Genomic DNA, 15,628 nt, shown 5'->3' on the forward strand with positions numbered 1-15,628 from the left:
AAGCACTAAACATATATTAACCATTTATTATTATCATTGTTAGGATTTCTCTAGAGCCTATGGGGTATTTGTGAATACTGACACTCACAGCATTGGGAAAGACAGTGAAATTCTTCATACCTAGGTCTAGATAAGTGGAAAATGTTATTGACTGATAAGTGGATTTACGATGGAAGATGAGGAAAAAAAACCCACTGGCTTGCACATTCATATTCCAGGCTGAAGCAATAACTACAACAAAATAAACCAAGGTCAATTCTGATGGCGGGGTTGAATTTAAGGGATTAATAATTAACGGAGATCAAAGGAGAGTTGAGAAGAGGACTGAAGTAGAGAAGAAGCAGCAGGTTGGCCAGGAAAAACAGACTTCAACTAAGAAGAGAGAGAAGGAATTAATAGCAGGATGGTTAGAAAGCTGTCATCAACTACCAGTGGAACCAGGTGAAAGGAAGAAGCTGGACTGGGTAGGTACAGCAGTTAAAGTACTTCATTTGGTGACTGAGTCGATATTGTGTTGATTACTCTTAAAGACAGTTACTCAGTACTATTTAACCAACTCTAGGCAATGAAAGGAGGGTTAAAAGGAAAAGTACGGGGAGCTTCTCACACTTGTGACCAAATTTCCTGGACAGATTCCACTATAATCTTAGTGCAACCTGTTTTCCAAGGAAATTTATTGACAACTAACTGTCCAAAAAATTGCACTGAATAAAGATTCCAGTATAGATAATAAATACACATACAATGTGTGTAGAATTCATACAATTAAGAATTTAACTTAAAGCAGTTGTTTCAGGGAGGTGCACAATTAATACATTATCAAGGAACACCAAATTTTCTAAAATAATGTTATATTTGCCCAAACATTTCAAAATGTCTTCCTTGAACTTATTAACATTTCAGGATAAAGTTAGTACTGGAGAAAAATTTAGTTTTCATAAAACCAAGACGAAAAGTGACAATAAAAATTAAAATACTGTGCATTGATAAAATGTGAGATGCCCAATAAAATATTTTTTAAAAAGTCCTCAGATATATTTATGCTTCTTGCCACCATGTAAATATTCCACTTACATAGTAAAAAATATACTTCCTTAAATACAAAGATTTTTATATAAAGAGATATTATTTCAGCATCATAAATGCTGAATTTCCCAAAGTCATTCAGTTATTCAATAATTTTATATAAAAAGAGCCAATTATCTAATGTGGAACTCACTTTCTTCTCAAAGTAATTTTCCATCCTATTAGTTTTATATCACAAGTGATATAGAACATGCTTTAGATACTATGAATCATTTCCCAGTATAGTTTATAAAAACTAAAAATAACAGAAATTATTCAAATATTGGTTAAATTGTAACTTATTTGAAAGCTGGAATATATTTTCCAGTTCAACTACAGATTATGTTCTACAAAAACTTCTTTCAAATCTAGGAGACTTGACCAAAAAATCAAAACAAACCAAAAAACAAAACAAAGACCAATTTGCAATTTTCTCTTCTGAAATAAAATGTGAATCTGAAACTAATGAATAAATCCAAAAAAATATGAAGATCTACCCAGATAACACCAAGTACGAAAACTTTTTTCAGTTGTCAGTTGTGTTAGAGGTTAATCCATAGCTTATATGACAGTATATAAACAGTAGCTTGATATGTCCCTATGTTTTTTCATATTATGCACATGGAATGAATTTGATAATTATTCTAAAATTCATTTTTTATACACAAACACAACACACACAGAGCTGTACATACATTAAACAGTTATATTAAGACACATATCTGGAAAAAGGTCCATTTCACACAAAGCTAAAAATCAAAACCACCCTGTTAATAGCAAAAATGTTTATCAGCTGATGTGGACTTATCACCCCTGGTTGCTATAATAAAACTTCACACAGATAACCATTTTCTGAACACAAACAGCAGATTCATCAACCAAAACATTCTTGGTCCAAAGTACATCTGAATAGATCTTTCTCAAAAGTCTCTAGCACAGGCAAGGTTTGTGATTTCTAAATAGCACAGCAACTGATAGTCAGGGTTGGTGAGCAAAAGGGTTAAGGTCTCTGCATTTTTATCAGAAGTACACATATCTATTATACCAATACACTGTGAAGAAAACCAGAAAAGAGTTCCACACGAATTTGTCTTCATGATTTAAAAAAGCTACCAGAAAGTATATTTTAGCAAAGAACTGAACACTGAACTCTCTGGTCTCTTCATTTTAATTTACACATTCTATGAGAGCTAAATTTAGCATTAAAATTCACTGGTCTCATTTCATATAAAGACTTTTTTTCAGTTACATATAGTATAATATTTACGGTGACCTTCAAGGTGCATTTCCATTAGGAGGCATTATGGTGTTTATAGACATATAGGTGTATATAGACATGATCCTGAATTGTCAAATTGTTTGCATGAATATTTGGCCTTAAGTATACATACACGACAATAAAGAAAATTAATGTATTACCCTATCTGAGTTAGATCAGACTATAGGAAAATTCAAGAGCTGTCAATAGCCATTATAGTAATTATTAGACCTGCTGTTATTTTACCCATTGTTATTAAGATTTAGATAGTGCTAGGGGCACCTGGGTGGCTCAGTGGGTTAAGCCGCTGCCTTCGGTTCAGGTCATGATCTCAGGGTCCTGGGATCGAATCCTGCATCGGGCTCTCCGCTCAGCAGGGAGCCTGCTTCCCTCTCTCTCTCTCTGCCTGCCTCTCTGCCTACCTGTGATCTTTCTCTGCCAAAAAAATAAAGTCTTAAAAAAAAAAAAGATTTAGATAGTGCTCTAGTTTCTAACAGAAAACTTAGTCATAGTCCACTTGTTAGGCAAATTAGTTGCATTATACCTGGCTTAACCAGGAAAGATGATGTTCATCTCTTTTGTTGCTATTCAGGTGAAACTGACATAGTACCTAAAAAAGTTTAACCAGATGTAAAGACAATCAAAAATGTCATATGAAAACATCACGCCTTATCTACAGTTAGTCATTCATACTCACTGGATAATAAAATAATCTGTTATACCTCAGCTGGGAGTAATAAATGGAAAGAGAATTTCATCTCTACTGTCCATAACTATATCCCATGAGGGCTTCTCATGCATCTCACCCTATATGTAAATGTATTATGACCGTTCTGCTGCACTGAAAACACCTATGAGCAAAATGATGTTTCTTAATACTGTCCCTTATTTCCCACCTGGTTATGTACAGCTTAATATGTCAAATTCCAAACACATAGCCATACTTCTCATTTATATTTAACAACTCCCTCTCCTTTATGAGTCATGTATTGAAACTAGACAACTTTACCTAAAGTGTTACAGATCGCCCAGAAACCAAAATCTTACACTCTGGACTTGAAAAATGGGTACTTTGTTAGACACAGAAGAAAAAAAAAAAAGAAAAGAAAGAAACAGAAGCCTAGAGTCTATATTCCAAGATAAAACTGAAACTGGGAAGGAGAGGGAAAATAAACACGATTTTGCTAATTCTTAATAACTGTGAAGTTGATTAGACTTTTTTTTTCCAGTTGTTAAACTTCTAAACCTAATTCATGTTAACATTTGATGAGCTCTTTTTCCTTCTTTGTTGGGTACACAGTCTATCTGTGCCAAGACAATAGATGACCCATTGTCTCCCTTGGAACTCTTCACTCTAATTTGGCTAAAATTTAAAGGTATAAAGATGACAAGACTGCTGGAGTTTAACATTATTTCTCTCAACTTATTTCCTCTCTGCAGACCCCTGCTGGTAAAACCATTGAATAGAGTCACAGTATTAAACTGGTTGCAGCTCTTCTTCTTCTCAGATTATATATACACCAAAAAAAAAAAAAAAAAGTGTCCTTACACATAGAATGCTCTCTGCCAGCACAAAAAAGGGATTAGGTAGCTTTCATACTTTCACGTGGAAACATGTTTCAACATAAACAAAGCCCTGACAACTGTCCTTGTGATTGATCAAGGGTGGAAGTCAGCTATTCTTTAAAAAAAGAAAAACAGGGGCATCTGGGTGGCTCAATGGGTTAAAGTCTCTGCCTTTGGCTCAGGTTATGATCCCAGGGTCCTGTGATTGGCCCCGCCTTGGGCTCTCTGCTCAGTGGGCAGCCTGCTTCCTCCTCTCTCTCTGCCTGCTTCTCGGCCTACTTGTGATTTCTGTCTGTTAAATAAATAAATAAAATCTTTAAAAGAAAAAAGAAAAACACACTAAAAATCAGAATTAAGAAAGGTTTTTAATTGATTACAAAATTATCATTTGTATTCTTCTATTTGACAGTACCACATTAAATCAATTACTAAATTTCTTACCATGATATATTCCATGCTATATCTGTCCCAGGAAAATGACACTGATATACTCACCTTCCTTGAGAATGAAGCTTCTATAACTTTCCTTTAAAGGTGTCTTGAGCTTTTCCTTCTTTGTGTTTTATGATATGTCTTTAGTTTTTGTAATTTCACTTTGTCAAAACATTATGTTATCAGTCATACTGAAAGACAGGATATTATGAAGATAAAAATCTACCAAGGACTATCTACCAATCGTTTTGATACAGAAGATTTAAAGAAGATTTAGAACACAAAATAAACAAACCTTCCTAAAGACATATCAATACATCAAAAACCATGAACAGTTTACATTTGTAGGAAATTAAAAACACTTTCAGTTGAACTGAGAAAAAATTAACTTTGGACCATAATAAAGATTTCATATCCTAGCTATAATCACAGAAGATAATAATAGTTGATAACCATTTTTAAGAATAAAAATAAATTCTGTGAATAAAGGACCAAAAATCTAACAAATAAGTAAACTCAGAACAGGTTATCCACACAGTATCCACCCCTGAAGTTTTCACCTTACAACTGAGATGATACTTCACTGACAAAGTTTAAACACAGTAACATAAAAAAAAAAAAAAAATTATATAAGTACTTCATAGAGAAAGTCGCTAAGAAAAAAATTCAGCATTAAATTTTAAGGACGATTTTGCAAGTTTTCTGAGGGCAATACATATTTATTAAAGAATATACAGAAAGAAAACATAAGTAGATGATAAAGATGAACTAATAGTAATGAAAAGTTTTTTCTTAAATCCCCATCAGTTAAACTCTTATTTTGAAGAGCTACCACAATACTTTAAGATAAAGACATTATCAAATATTCTGATTGTGATTTTCATTCATTACAGTGTGGTAAGCCAGTATTCCAATAGTCAAAAGATATATACGTAAAATTTATAAAAGCCTTCCCTAGTACCCAAATCACAACAAATGAATTGCTAAAATGTATCTGACTTTGAACATGTCATAACCCTAGTATTCATTTCCATTTTCTCTCTAAGGCAGGGAGCTGGCTCATAACCCATGTTTTTCACAACCAGGAATTCTTCTTTATCCCTAAATAACCAAATCCTCAAGAGAGCAGCAGACAGCGGGAGAAGACAATTTATTTAGAGAACTATTATGTGAGGAAGAAAACAAGTTGCCATTTCCAATTTGGAACATAATTAGGGAGACAATAGCCTCCTGACTGATGCTCTTTGTTCCCCTTGGATATTTATGTAGGACAGTAATTGAAGTGTATTTTCCTGTTTCACTTTACATTGTCTAGAAAGGGTTTTTTCATGCTCCATGACTTTCTAGTTTCAGAAGAAAACATCTTGCAGCTACTGCCCTGTGCCATGTACCTTCTGGACATTGTCAGCTGCCCAAAACTTTTTTATTTTTATTATTTTTTTAAAATGCTAACAAGTAACAGAGTTAAAAGGATTGTTAGAAGGAAAAGGTGGTGACAGGATTTGGGTGACTGAAGGCTTTTTACCTATTACTAGAGAACACTGGGAAAATCAGCCATTATTTTCTTGAAAACTTGATATACATATTGCAAATTTCAACTGATGCAAGTATGTGCATATACCAAATATATCAAAGGATATGGTCAATGATAATATCAAATGAAAGCAAGGATTAGGAACCATTACATTTCTAAGGAGATCTTTTCAAGAGTAGAGCAGGGCAGCTACCTCCTTTCCCTGTGTAAGCGGAGAAAAATATGTCTTCCTCATTGCCTGCATACGGACTGTCTAGCTACTCATATGGGAGAAGTTCCCATTTACTCTCATCATGTTACCCTATTGATAAGCTGTGGGCAAGGGAGATGGACATATTTATTATTTACTGTGAAATGGTTACTAAGAAATCTATGATCCAAACCATCTCATATGCATATTCCGGATAAAAATTTGAAAGGTAAATATTAAAAACCCACTTTATATCTTGAATAACCACTATGGTTTGACACAGTGATCAAACCTCACAATAATTTATGGGGTAGCTATTATTATCCTCAATTTTTATAAAACAAAATTAGAATTCAAAACTTACGTACTTAAACCAAGTAACACAGCTATCAAGAACTAAGACTGACCCTCCTCATTTATTTCATTGCAGTACACTTCTCCCAGGTAAATCATTGCATTAATCTGACCTATACACCCTCATTTTGAAGACTCAAGAATCCTTTGGATTCTCTGAAAGGGTGTCAATTTTTAAAGATATAGTTTATTTTGAGAGGTGAATAAGATATCTACAAGCACCTGGAACTGGGTTAGGCATATGCTGACCAATGGGCCAGTTCAGACCATCTCTGTAAGCCTCAGGAAAGAAAATGGGCACTCCCAAATATTATGTAGACAAACCATCACCACTGGGATTTACTAACCTCTTCATGCCTCCATAATCCCAATGGTGATGACATTTTATGAAAAGTTATATGCATATAATAAACTTTAATGTAATCAGAAACACATTGAACCTGCTCAATATCCTTCTATTTTCTAGGATGCATTAAATGTTTTGCTTTCCAAATATTGGACAACTTTTGAACCTTAAAACTTGATATTGCATTTCTTTTCAGATTTAATAGTGGATATATTATTCAGAATAGGATTTGTTAGTCTGCAGTAATAAAAAAAAAAAAAAAAAACCTAAGTATCAGTTGGTTAACACCAACTGAAAAGTTTCTGTGTTTCTTCCACACATTTTTCATTGTGCAAGTTTAAGGTGTATAAAATATTGATTTGATATATTTATATATTGCAATACGACTGCCATTATAGCATTAGCCAGCACCTCTATCATGTCACATAATTATTTTTTTGGTGAGACTAAGATCTAAACTGTCAGGAAAGTTAATATCTATAATATTCTGGTCTCTAATTATTATCCTGGCTTTTTCCTAAATATTTTTTTAAAGAGTCATTCATCCATTTTAGAGAGAGAGAATGAGTGGGAAGGGCAGAGGGAGAGAGAATCCAAAGCAAACTCCACACCAAATGTGAAGTCCAACATGGGGCTTGATCCCATGACCCTGAAAGCACAACCCCAGCCGAAACCAAGAGTCAGATGTTTGACTGGCTGCGTCACACAAGTGTCCCTTTCCCATGCATTTTTTGCCCTTAAAGCCTAGGTAGAGGTTCTGTTACTTATCATCTTCATGAAAGAGCTGGTATTTGCATTACTGCCCATAATTGTGGGAGAGAGAGACAGCATGGCAAATCTTGCATGACCTTTAGAGCTTATGTCATTTTTGCTCATATTTCATTTTCAAAACAAGTCACATGACCATTGTGTGTGTGCACATGCGCGCGCTCTCTCTCTCTCTCTCTCTCTCTATATATATATATATATATATAAAAGCATGGGCAAAAAGCAATCTTACTACTTGTTCAGGTGGACCAGAAACATTTGATAAGAAGCTCTAATGACTAAAAAGCCTGTTTTATGGTTACAGAATAAATGGTTCACTCTCCTTCTTGCATGCAAATACATTAACCAACCCCAAAGGAAATAACCCATGTGATCACAATTTCAAACTCTAAGTTCAGAATCTCTGGATAATGGTTGATGTCTCTTCATCAGATCCACTCACAGACCCTTTCAATCAATATGAAGTAAACAGACAAGTCTACCACCCTACTTTCTAACATATTGTGTGTTCATTCTTCTAACCCTGTTATTTGGTCTTTAAGCTACAGGATGTAAAAGAGGGATTAGAGAGGAGCCTGGATGGTTCAGTCAGTTAGGCATCTGACTTTTGATTTGGGCTCAGGTCAAGATCTCGGGGTTGTGATATCAAGCCACACACAGGACTCCCCTTTGGGCATGAAACCTACTTAAGATTCTCTTTCTTCTTCTCCCTCTGCTCTTCCCTGACCTCCCCGCTTGTGAGTGTGGTCTAAATATAGAATAAAATAAAATAAAATAAAATAAAATAATATAATAAAATAAGGATTTGACTTGGCTAGTAAAGGTTTGAATATCACGAAGAGATGGGTACCATACACATGGGACTTTGTATCCTTCCTTATTCTAGAGAAATTGATCATGGCTTCAGTCATATGAGGGTTATGCATATGTATGTAATGTTAAAATGATGATTTGGTTGTTGTGATGAGGGTGGGAGTCAAAAGTTTAAATACAGGTAAAAGAATATCATAGGATGATGAGGTGACTGAACTGTGCTGGATTAACTGTTGTCAACATCACTGCCATTACATTCAGTAACTTTCTAAGCACCACAGAAGAGACTACTAACCCATTCCCTGGAATCCTTTTTCTTACGTGATTTCCTGTAGGGTTAGATTCTGCCATTGGCAGTCACTTATGTGAGCTCTGAGAAATGAAAGAGATAAAACTATTATTCACTGGCAGCAGATAATGTTTGACATGTGCACAGATATCAGATGTGAAGTCTGTAGGAACTTAAGGGAGAAGTTCTGCAAAGTATCCACTTAAGTGTTCCAAGCAGCTGTGAGAACTGATGAGTCTTCTTAGGAATCACTCACTTCAGTGCAGCTGGCTAAGCTAGACACCTGGACACACCAGAGTTCTGTAGAAGCTCCAGCAGGAGCTCTGAGATTCACCATTCCATTCTGTAAGCTAAGTGAGTTCCTGTCTTTCCTTCCCTGGTGTCTCACAATTATGGATGCCTCTCATTCTGTTATCAAAGACATATGCACTGGCTTCTGTTTTCTTAAACACTGATGCTCCAAGTAATACTGAGTATCATGGGGAAGACATCTGACAACTACAGATTATATTCAGTTACTTTTTAATAAGTAGATTTTTAAAAATTTTATATTTGAATATCTATAAGAACACTTGCAATTATTACAGTGACAATGAAAATGCAGGCATGTATTTTTGTTCATGTTGTTACTAATTTTTCAAGTTTCAGTTACCAACGGTATTACATTGTCAGAAAAAATGTATTTTTTAAGAAATCAATCTAAAATTTCTCATTGAATCTCTAACTACAATCTCACAAAAAAGGGAAATATAGATTTTTTTTTTGCTTTTAATTTAAATTCATTCAAAATTTGGGCAGAATATATGTTTTGATAATAACTTGGATATTGATTTTTTTTGTTTCAAACCAAAATAAAATCTGCAAAGAATGGCAAAAAAACCCCTCCACTTATAAGCATAAGGAATCCTAGATGAGAGGCACGCAGTTTCAAATTATCCACCATCTTTCACAAATGACATGTCTGAAAATCTAACAAGTAGCTCTCACCTCTAACAGACTATCACGTCCCTATTTAGTTTCTTATTTGTCTCTGTCAGGCTGATCCATGGGTTTAGTCCCCAAGTCATCAAGATGAGACTTGGCATTGATCACTGTAATTTATGATGCTTTGAAAGATCGCACCTGATTAATGGCACAGCCATACTTTATGTATTTTCATAGCCATACTCATTCACAGTCAGTGCTGGTAGCATGTTGAAATTGTGGGAGGACTTTTAGATAAATTGGAGATTGGCATAAATCCTGGGGTCTCTATCCCTTTATGATTAAAAAGTTGCCACGTCCCTTCAAGGAGTACCAACAATTTGAAGCACATTTTGTCCAATTAAAGGCTTCATTTTAGCCTAACCCTACAACCTAAAAATTAACACTTAAGACATTTTAAAATCATTAGACCCCTAAAAATTTTAAAACTCTTGGCACTCTTTCAAGGCTCTTACCCATCAGTCTGACACTTTGTCCTTTCTCTTCCTATCCAAGCTCTCTATTAATAGATTTGGCATCCCTGAGCCTCAATTTCCTTATGTACAAAACAGGGGTAAATAATGTGCATCTTCAAGAGGGTTATTTTGAGTGTAAATGAGGTACTTATGTAAGTCCTCCAGTGCTAGGCATCTAATAGCTATCAAAAAATGTTATCGCTTCATTTCCTCAATCAAATAGTATTGAATCAAACAATATCCAGTAACATAAACATCAAATGAAGATTAAGATAAATAACATAATAACAATCAAAAGTTATAAAACTATTTTCCAACCTTCCCCATATCAATTTCAGATTTTGGTTGGGGAGGTTCAGTTTAAGAACCCATATTATTTCATGGATTTCTTTCTTTTTTTTTTTTTTTTTTTTGCAACTTGGACTGACTTTTCTACCCAAGATACAAATACAAATACAGGAGGAAAACCTGGAAAGGAATTACTAGCACAGTATCATATTAAAGTTCTGATCACTTATTATTTGACTATTTTTATTTCATTTTTCATAAGTACATACTGCATCATTTTTCCTAGAAATAAGGCAAAATTCTTATTTGATCAAATATAAAGAAAACATAATCGTGCTAAATTATCTCTTATCACTTGTCTCTATCAGAAAATTTTGGTAAGGATAAGAATTATTATTTCTGAAAGCTTCCCTAAGTGGCTGTAGGTTAGAATTTGCAATGCAAGTAATCTGTGTGAACTATGGAAGGCAGAAGTGAAGAAAAAGCCATTATTTTCAGAGATCAGTTATAATGTTTTAATCAGAGTGACTTAGCAGATGACTTTATAGGCTCACAATGTCCATTGTGGCAGACTTTGCAAAACTCTCCATATTTCATGGATTTCTTATTGCATCAGTAACTCTAGAGTTAAGTGATCACATGCACAACTCTCCTAGGTGGTCTTTTTTCCCCAACAACTTAACTTTGGACTAAACTTTGCTCAGTCTCATAACATCTAAGGAGATCACAATCCAGGGTGGTATGGCTCTAGGCAAATGAATGCAAAAACAAAACATCTAATGAGAAACAAAGTTAAAATCAATTAAGTAAATGTGAGCAAAATTCTTGGAAGTGATATCCACATTCCTTGAGATTCCTTTTTATTTTATCAATATTGGTTTCCTCATTGATGTGTATCCAGTTAAAGTTTTACTTCCTTAAATCATCGCTTCCCACAGTAGTACATAGACCTCCCAGGTACCTCACATATGGGAAATCTGAGGTCTGTGCTCACCTGTCTTCCCTGCTACATTCCACAAAATATGAGCTCACCCTCCACAGCTGTCAGGAGCTTTTGAAGTTCTCTTCATGTATCCTGTCATGCTATTATATCATTTTTCCATGTTATTTTTCCTTATGTAAACTATACTGTTTTGTCTGTAAAACTGCCAAAAACACAAAGGAATGTCTAAACAAAATTCAAAGATCCTTATTTTTATCATACAGAAACTTCTTCAAGTCCTTCTGAAGTTCACAAACTTAAAAAGTGAGGTGGGAATTTGCACCTGCTACAGTGCCTAAGTTTCTCACCTGGAATATTTATTTTAAGGTATCCCTCTTTTACTCAGATCAGAGATTTATATTCTTCCACAAACAATTTCTGAACCTTGTCACCTGATTTATTTTTGATAATAGAAAACGATTTACTAGACCCTGTGGATAAAACAGCAAAAAGGGAAACAGATGGTAATTAAAAGTGGCATTCACGTGGACAATATGGGCAATTAAAAGCAAAACATTTGATTCATAACTTATCCTGATCATCTGCACAAAGGGCTAAAAAATGCAAATAACTGAACATTAGATAAGAGGTGTTCTAGATACAAGTGCTAAATTAAGACAGGGTTAGAACTCCATCCTTCTAAAAAGTATATGTGTGTTTTAAATGAACAGTATTTTTCTTCACTCATGTAAACAAAGCAGAATTGTTTAAGAAATTTTGCTCTGAGGGGTGCCTGCGTTAAGGGGTGCCTGCCTAGTGTTAAGTACGTGACTCTCAGTTTTGGGTCAGGTCATGACCTCAGGGTTGTGAGATGGAGCCCTGCATCAGGCTCAGCATTCATCAGGGAGTCTGCTGGAGAATCTTTCCCCCCCTCTCCCTCTGTTCCTCCTTCCCGCCCTCTCTCTCTCTAAAAAATTAATATATCTTAATTTTTTTTTTGCTCTGCTTTTTGAAAATGACTAAAGATCCATCCCTAATTCAATCCTATTTAGTACACAGTTTATATTTGAAATTTTTCTAACAGGAGTCATCATAGTAGACAGAAAAACAAAACAAAGGATATAAATTTAGTGAATGGAAAGACTTGAGTTCTGATTTTTATGTTAACCATGTACCTACAAGTCTCATTTTCTTCATCTTAATGAAAATAATGATGATTACCTTGCAGGGTTAGGGTTTTGGGGAAAAAATGAAACACTAAATAAATGTTATTTTCCTTTTGTCAACATTTCCTATCTCCTCCCTCTTTAGAGCACCCTTCCTCCACTGCTAGATTGTCTGTTATTCCCCCTCTGACTGTATTACTCAGGTATTTTAAAACTGTAACCTCAAAATAGCCCTCTGAAGTAGGTAATTTTATCTCCATTTTCAGAGGAGGAAATGGGAACATACAGATTTATATCAATCAAGGCCTAGTCAGAAAGATAAATACCACTCCAGGTATTTCAAACAGAGGGAGTGTAAGCTGGAAGATGGTTTACAAGGGTGATGGAAAAGTGGAAAGAGCTCTCAGGAGGGAGCCCAGGAATTAGCAAAAGCAGGGAATGTACTTCCTCCCTACCTAGGGTTTAAGGACAAAAGGAAGGAAACCCAGAACCAGGGCCATCCTGGAGCTGTGCGGGGCAGCTATCTCAGGTAGATGTTGAGAGGAAAACTGAAGCCACTAGAATATGCAGGCACTGCTGAAGTTAGTGCTTAAGTTAGAAGAGACAAATATAGTTATATTCTTGAGGCCAGATGGCCAGTAAACAGAAGATTTAAGACTGGAATCCAGACCTTTCCAACTCCTTTATTATGAAATAAATGTCATATGTGAAAATGCCTGTAATCATACTTACTGTATTATAATACATTTTATATTGAAGACAACTTTTAGAACTCCCTTCAAGAAAGAAATCAGAGAGAATCCTTGGCTGTCAAACATACTTAATAATATTTCCTTGAGTGATTACATTTATTCTAATGGTTCTGGATCAAAAGTAGACATTCAATAAAGATTTGTTGAATGCAAGGAATTCCAGTGGGTTTTTACCATAGTTTTCATTGTATCTTCTCAACCAACTCAAAAGACTAGACGAAAACATTTAGATAGTAGTTTGAGATTTTTTTTTTTTTTTACTTTTTTAAATCTTATTTATGTAACTGAATTAAGTTTGGGGGAAAAATGTTAAACAGAAATATGTGAAACAATAGATAGTAAGATTGAACTTCTGAAATGTGGTTCCTACCCACCGTATTTCCTAAACCAAAATCCTGGGGTAACATGTTAAAGGGATTTGCAATGAAGGATATTCAATGCACTGTATATCAATTATTCAAACATTTCAATTAGCAGTCCAACTAGCAAACATTCAATGGGTGATCTTTATTCCTACAAAGTAGGAAATTTATAATGAGTGGAAAAATACTTCCAATAGCCCAGTACAAGAATGCTTATGTGCAGATAGTTTTCAAAGCATTTTTTGAAACTGCTGACTAAATTATCCCAAACTACAGTTGAACTTCCACCAAGCTATAAAGGGCTGTGCTTGAACTCCATTTCACAGTTTCTGAGTTTCATAGCCTTTAGGCGAGCACAATTCATACTCGTTACTATGCTTGGAAAGATTCATGTCAAGAACTGTTACACAAACAAAGAAGCTAGCACACATTATCTTAGAATGTTATTGTGTTTAATAAGGAGGAAAAAAAAGGATGAAGAAGAAAAGTCAGACAATATGTTAAAGTTTTATATGGTACACCACTGTGATTTGTATATGGATATTTTTAAAGCATTTGTATTTATAGGCTTTGGAAACCATTAAGTGTTAATATTTTCAGATATCTGAAGTATGACCAACTTCTCTCATTTTTTTCAAATTTATGTTTGAAAAACAAAGGATATTCTGTTCTATGTACTTTTTAAATGATGAAAGCAACTGGATTTTTGTATAAAGGAAAGTAGTTGTTTAAACTGAGCTGTGAAAAAAGGGTAGACAAAACTAGGAAAAGTAAATAGTAAATGGTTCCTTTTACTTATAAACACAAGTGACCATGAGCTATAATCATGTGTATTAAGACAGCAAAATTTCAATAAATTAATTTCTTTCCATTCAAAATATAGGTATATTTTTCTTCACAATATTTTGGCTAAAATATCATTCTTGACATTATGAAATTCTACATCTAAATATATAGGCAGTTAGCCTTGAAGCAACATTTAAGAGTTAATTAAGAACAAAATTAATGGAAAAATCCCTGGATTCAGATCAATAGAGAGAAGAAAAAAATAGATGACTGGGTTTGGCATAATATACAATAGGGCCTAGAAAATGTTGAACAAGATAAAATTAACTCCTTCCTTGTCAAGGAAGATGATACCAAAAAGCAAGGAAAACACAAAATTATGTAACTAGTGCACAAGTAGAAACTGTATCATTACATAATATTTGCAGGTCAAAGTCAGTTTAAATTTTTAAGGGATAGGAAACAAGGGCTCTTTCCAAGTCAGATTGCAGTCTGAAAAGAAAGTGGGGTGAGATGGTCTTATTTAGATGTGATTGTTTCCATTAGTGCTTGCCCCATGGTCTTAACAATTCCTTTAGGATCGGAGTCTCCTTTCTACTGCCTAACTTGATTCTTGCAAGATTCACCTCCACTGTCACCTCTGGTGGGTAGTTTTAGCTGATTGCTCTTCCAGATTGGGGCATGTCCCACATTTCCAAATGCAGTCTGTAGTGTACTACTGCCCTAGCTACTCATCTGCCTTTCCACCTAAATAGTAAATTAATGGGTAGCAGGAACCATTCTGTTAACCTCAATACCTAACACAGGAACTGCACATAGATAGGCACTGAATAAGTGTTTGCTAATTAACCATGTGAAAACTCACTTCATACAAGTTGAAATTGGTAAAAAATGGATCTTCCCAATTTGCCTAACTCTATTCACAATAATATTTTCCTGTTGAATGTTGTTTCCTTTCAGACCCAGTTTTAACATGCTCGTTGTTCATGTTAGGAAAATTTCAGCCTCTCAGGTTTTTAAATGAGGAGGCCAATGTCCATGCAAAGCCATTATCTTTGTCAGTTGTATATTTTAAATATACAACTATTTAAATATATTGTTTATATTTTAAATAATATTAGACTATATCTAATTTTAATGGAAAACTATATTTAAGTATTATTTATATATATAACATATATATATATAAATAATAAAGCTGAAATAAATCCCCTAAAAGTGAAAAGCAATGTAAAGTCACTCCCTGGGTAAAGAGTCTACACTAATAGGAAAACTACCCTAGTCCTTTACATTTTATA

General features: G+C 34.4%; 1 long non-coding RNA gene across 1 annotated transcript in view; it reads left to right on the forward strand.

Moving 5' to 3' along the window:
* Positions 1-329: 329 nt before the first annotated feature.
* The window catches only part of LOC131826987 (uncharacterized), a 47,590-nt gene continuing 32,291 nt past the window's right edge, over positions 330-15,628 (forward strand). The window contains exon 1 of the long non-coding RNA XR_009351838.1: positions 330-464. This is a non-coding gene — a long non-coding RNA (uncharacterized LOC131826987). The remainder of the gene's footprint in view (positions 465-15,628) is intronic.

This window comes from Mustela lutreola, chromosome 3 (assembly GCF_030435805.1).
Source record: "Mustela lutreola isolate mMusLut2 chromosome 3, mMusLut2.pri, whole genome shotgun sequence".
Lineage (NCBI taxonomy): Eukaryota > Metazoa > Chordata > Mammalia > Carnivora > Mustelidae > Mustela > Mustela lutreola.